Genomic DNA, 6170 nt, shown 5'->3' on the forward strand with positions numbered 1-6170 from the left:
CCTTTTCTTATATACCCCGATATAAAATTTTTAATACATCAAAAAAAAATTAAGGAAAGTGGAACTTTGCAGATACTGAAGCTGAAGTGTTCATTTTTTTGATCTTGCTTGAAGGTCAGGGGAAATTATTTTTTTTTTAAAAGTCACATTCCTTTGTATTTGCCTGCTTACACTCAGCTCTGATAAAGATTATGAATCAGAGAACCATTTCCATTCATTGTAATGCAAATGGTATCACTGTTAAAAATTTGTTCAGCAAGGTCAAATTTGCTCGAAGATCGGAAGCTCAGAAGCATCATCTTCATGCAGCATAACTGACCTTCTCTCCACACAACAATAACTTACTTCCAAACAGCTTTGAAAATAGGATCTATATGTTTAAAAATCCTGTGTGTGTCATTCTTCATGTTAACAAACAAAAACAGTACTCTCCTTAGGCTGGTGTACTTAAAAAAAAAATTTAGAGGCCTACTATGAAAAGGCATGTTACAACATGGGGCAAGTTGGTATTGTGGGAGTCCTTGTGCCTTGATATTAGAAACATTTTTACATGGATATTTTAGGGTAATTTCACCACGCTTTATCCTGTGATTTTATCCCCCTTCTTCCTTCCCCTGGCCTGACAGGTCTGCAACCAAGAGGGATGGAGTATGATTGACACAGTCACCAAGGTGCGATTGTCCTTCTGTCTGATTTTCCCACACTCCTGCTGGGCACTGCCACAGTCTCTCTGCCAACTGACGTGGCTCAGGTTGGGAATTGAGCAGGGTAGGTCTCAACTCCACACCTGCCCCCACTCCATGGCACTGAGATTTTGGTACTTTTAACGCTGAGCACCGCCCCACGGCCAACTTCAAAAGGACCCACGAGACACTTACAGCCTTTTTTTCCGTTAGAGGTTGGGCTCATTTTAAATAGCCCCTTGCCCAGTGGGGTTTACCTTACTGCAGGATTAATTTTTAATGGTTTTGAGATAATCACTTGTCCTCTCTTCAGTGCTCCCACCATCTGTCCAACTCCTTTTCACAGAAAAATAAAAACACGATTCATTTTTCCACACGGGCAAGTTTTAATTTCAGTCACCTCTTCCCCAATTAGAGCAGAAGTAATGTGAATGGGGCTGTGGCAAGGCTTCGGCCATTGTGTCGTTTGCTGCGGTACCCCAGAATTTGCACAGAACAACTCCAGATGCACAAATTCAAGGTTCTACATGGCACTGATAATCGTGCACCTGCAGACTGCCACACAAAGTGCAGAATATTTGGGGTGTTGTACAATTTAAATGCCATTGGATGTCCTTAACATTCTTTGAAAATGCTCGACAGCGAGAATGCACATGGTATCGTCCACCGGGCTAATATTATACTTGGGGTGAAGATTTCCTCTGTTTATTATTAAGCGAAATCATAAACACTTCCTTTATACTGATGTTTATGATTTTGTTACAAATAAAAAAGGAATCCTCCCTCCACCGTCTCTGGAGTAAATCCATCCCAGAACCCAGTTGGGCCATTGGCACAAGTGAAAACGTCTCTGGGTAGTTTTCACACCTACATTGATTGTCGTTTCCTGGTGCAAGTTGATGACAGACCTCCCTGCGTGATCTTCATCGCATTCGCCAATTTTCTCCTCTCATACTCTCCAGTGAACAGATTTTTAAAAAAATTGTTAACATTTCATCTATGAGATCTGCATGCACAGGTCTTTGAAAGACGCAAGAACATTTAATGGAGCGGATCATGTAGCACCTCCTCCAAATCCAACTGCAGATGCTGAGCCTGGATTATGGCGTTGAGTCTCAGATCAGGAATGGGGTGATGCGATATGTAAACATGCACCAAACCCCACACATGCTATTACCTAATGAGACTTATCTATCTCTGCCGGTGTTACACACACACACACACACATGTACACACACGAATGCACAAACACCCGTGCACACACGTACGCATGCATGCGCACACCCTGGAGAATGGGATAAGGCTGAACAGCAGCATTCAGCCTCAGTCTCTCCACACTTTAAACAGGGTAGCAGGAATGTCACTCTGCATCAAAATAAAGTTTTCAAAGCAGATTTTTTTTTTGGTTACATATCTGCCGGTGTGATGATATTAGCAATTCTTTAGTCTACGACAATTAAAGAATACTTCCTTCAAAAATGCAAAATGAGCAGCTCAATGATGGAAACCCATTTTAGGATCAATACTTGAGCTTTCCTTTTGTCTAAAGCTGTGTAAGTGGAGTTAACCCCATCAAAGGCTGGTTTATCCATTGCGGGTCCTGGTAAAAATATTGGGGGCATCAGACCCGGATCCTGGTCCCCATTCCCACCCCCCACCTCGATGTTTCAGTAGAGCGCTTATTACATGAATCTCAAAGCAGAAAGTAGGTTACGGACCAATTTTAGATTTTTAATAACTAAGAATGACTAAAGCAGAGGGAGAGGTGTTTAAATTGAACTCAACTTCAGAAAAAAAACTTTCTCTGGCATAAACGAATGAAGAGGGCTGCATTGCTGAGAAGTTGTACATGGAATATAGCTGGAGGATCTTCAAGATACTGCATGCAGCAAAATATAGCAGCTGGATATTGCAGAACTCCATTGATTCCATGTGCAAGACCACCATCAGCTCGCAATATTACAAGAAGAACGAATGACAACTAAAAAAAAAACATTAAATTAAAAGCGGTCTCCCCATCTTCTGTAGACATATGCATAGATGCAATGTGTGTAAGGAATCCGCTTTAAGACGGTGGGATCCCTTGAAGGTCATTTATGCTCAAATCATTTTTAGATGTCCTACAAAAATAACGGTACTTACACATTCCCCGTAGATCATCTTCACCTTGAGGGGGACTCAGGCTGAATTTGACCAAGTCTGCACATGCACAACCGGCTCAGACAGCAGCGTTCTGCTAACTTTACACCACTGTAAGCAGGTCCACTGCCTGCAGTGAATGGAGCTGCACGACACTCAACAACCTCTCTTAAAGGGGCGGGCCACCAGAGGGAGCCGGAGTCGTTAGGATTTTTTTTTTTTTGGCCGATTAAAAATGAGCTCCTACAATCACCGCTGGAGGGCAGATTCGCACCTGTGTGGCTTTGCAGTAAAAATTAGCTCAATGGGCAATAATGCTGCACTCTTGGATTATATCGGGGCGTAACTGCAGCCCAATGCAAGGAAACATTTTTACAATTGAAATACCTGTCACATCTGTTCATTTTCTGCAGTAAGTTTGCATTGGATCCGAAGGCATTACCTTTAACAAGGTTCCCTCAGGTAATATGTTCAAACGCCACTGATATTTAGTGGACACTGCAGACCGGGAAGAGCATTAAAATGCAACCACTTCACAATCATATTAAAAAAAAACTGCAAAAAAAAAAATTAAAAGCACCAAGTGCTGAGGCGGATCGTTTAAGGCACAAATATAAAACGACCTACTTTAGGAATGGCAAGTTAATAATAAAGTTATAATAGTTAAAAGGATGAAAAGATGCAGCAGAATGGGAAGTTTACACTGTAGGTCGTTGCACAGTTTGCTGATGGTGTCGAGTATCAGCGGAGTCCCGAGTGCTGCTGTGCGGACACATCAAGGAGAAGGATTTCGCAGTACGACACTTCATAGCAACAACTCCTCCTTAACATTACACCCCCTTGCAGTAAAAGACAATGCACTTTAAAAAAAAACTTACATAAAAAGTAGAATGCATTCCACATACAATGTGTTTAATTATAATTCCCCGTCGCAAGTACCATAAACGACCATAACTTTTGCTAAATTAAATTTTTATTTTGCCCAATATATTTCTCAATAAGATATCAAAAGCAACATTTTAAAAAAATATATAATTAATTTCTTTAACATATTTAAAAATGCAGGTTATTGTTAGCCTTACGTATTAAAAGATGGGTTTACTCACTCTAACCCTCCTCCCCCCCCCCCAAAAAAAAAGTTACCTTTCTAAGTGAAAGAACCTTGTACAGCCCCCGACTCCGGATCCTTTGATCTGCTGAACGGTTGCAGTCTGAACACTGAAACAAGCCGGAACGTGTTAACACCAACAAAAAAAAAGAAGCCAATCTAATGGGTCCTGATGCAATCCCGGCCGCTGAACGTTACTTGTCAGCACAAAAAAAAAACACCCCAGAAAGCACATTTCCCCGACCGGGAGATAGCTGCGCAGTCTTTGTATATCGATGAATGAAGCATAGATTGCATGCGTGCTGTTAAAACACTTTTGTTTCTCTCTCTCTCTCTCTCCCCCTCAATATTGATTGATGATCCAGTAGCTCACAGCAACTCCCGAAAAGAGTCAGATTCCCCCCCACCCTGGTTTTTTTTTCGCAAGCTCCATGGGGCAAGTTGGGACTTGTCATGAAGTTGTGCAGCGGGTACCGGGAGGGAGCTTATCTGCTCCATCTGCGGTTGGACTTGATTGACCAATGGTGCAAATGTACATTTTGAGGGAAGGAGTCCTCTCCCCCCTCAAACCAATGGAATTTCCACAGTTGCTTGTTCCCAAAAATATATTGAAGACTTGACTGCTCAGAAGGCGTTTTATTGTTCCTGAAAAGTCAGTGGACAAAGTTTTTTTTTGGAGGGAGGGTGGGGGGGGGGGAAAGAGTGTTTTGTAAACATATTTCAGATGTGAGTTTGCTGCCAGTCTTGGTTATTGGACCGTACAGTGTGGATTTTGAGCAAGATGCCTTGACAGACTCTTAAACTGGACACCACTTTCACCCGCTGATAATGAACAGGTGGGAGATTTACAAAGGTATCCACTTCCACACAATCGTCGTGTGTGTGGTGGTTCAGCACCAGCTGGAGTACCGTACCCCACAGAAGGCGGCCATTCGGCCCATCGTGTCTGTGACGGCTGTTTGAAAGAGCTGTCCAATTAGTCCCATCCCCTCCCACTTTCCCCATAGAACCTGCAAATTTCTCTTTTTCTAGTATTACCCGTTGCCCAAAAAATGATGAAGCTTTTAGAACTCCCTGGGTGGGTTAGTAAGTAAAAGCACTGAATCAGACAGACCTGATGGTTCAATTCCCAGTCAGTGTTTCAGACGGGGCAGAAGCTGAGGCAATACAATCAGCCGCAGTGACCCCGGGCCAGAGTTTCTGCTCCTGATCACTATCCGGTGACCTCTGCTGGGAAGTGCAAGCATGTAGAGTTGGGTAAGAAGAAATTGGGCTTGGTTGTGATGCCCTCTACAGTCAAATAGCCTGCTGATATTCGCTGACTAGGCTCACACAATGGGCACTTTTGTGAAGTAGTCGGGGGGTGGGGGGTTTGCTGCCGGCACCTGTTGGAACCATACCATGGCACTTTGAGGGTAGGAGCAGAGACATTATTAAAAAGCTCCTTCCAGTCTCCCAACATCCCGTGATTGACTGTCGCTGATTTGAAATCCCTAATGGTCTATTTGAAGCATGCCATTTGAAGAGATGTTCTAGCTGCTAACTACACTGAAGTCTGGTCTTGGACTTGGCAAATCGTGGTAATTCAATCCAGGTCAAAAAATGTCATTGCATCATTCGCATGTGATCCATATAGTGACATCTAATCGCTGCTTCCTGATTTACCTTATCTTCTCTTTTACTCTTTTCAACCTTGGTGGTGTCCTGCACCGTGGGCCATGACCCTTCAGCTTGGTTTCTCAGTACATTAAAAAAAAATTGGTGTGCGACTGAAGCTATTCTCTTTGTCTTCCCTCTTCAAAGTGACCCTCCCTCCTCCTTTGAATCCATCTTAATTAAATGGCTCTCCCTGATTTGGCTTGGTAAAAAGGTCCTGCAAAACAGTTCTTTAGGTTCGTAAAGAGAGGCTTATGCGCAGTTGCGAGATCTGTCCAGTAAATGCCTGAACTTGAATTCAAAACTAAAGAAACGAATTGTGATACGTGTCTCGTACAGTAGATATAGCAGATATAAGTGAACTTATCCCAGTCTGATAGATTGTATTATGTGTTGTTTTGGGACTGCTAAAAAAAAACTTTAGCAACAATGCCTATTTAACTACTTACCTGCTAAAATTGTTTTAAGAAACCTCCTTTAATATGTTTATAGTTTTAGCATATGGTAAAGAAAGAATTTGGAGGACCTAAAGTGTTTTTTTTAATACACATCTCTTTCCGATTAAAATGTTTTTCTTTCTTCCC

At 42.3% G+C, this 6170-nt stretch overlaps 1 long non-coding RNA gene across 1 annotated transcript in view; it reads right to left on the reverse strand.

Moving 5' to 3' along the window:
• Positions 1 to 4245, reverse strand: part of LOC137301000 (uncharacterized) — a 66840-nt gene extending 62595 nt beyond the window's left edge. Inside the window, exon 1 of the long non-coding RNA XR_010958211.1 lies at positions 3966 to 4245. This is a non-coding gene — a long non-coding RNA (uncharacterized lncRNA). The remainder of the gene's footprint in view (positions 1 to 3965) is intronic.
• Between the last annotated feature and the right edge of the window lie 1925 nt (positions 4246 to 6170).

The sequence above is a fragment of the Heptranchias perlo genome, chromosome 32, assembly GCF_035084215.1.
Source record: "Heptranchias perlo isolate sHepPer1 chromosome 32, sHepPer1.hap1, whole genome shotgun sequence".
NCBI classification, from domain to species: Eukaryota; Metazoa; Chordata; class Chondrichthyes; order Hexanchiformes; family Hexanchidae; genus Heptranchias; species Heptranchias perlo.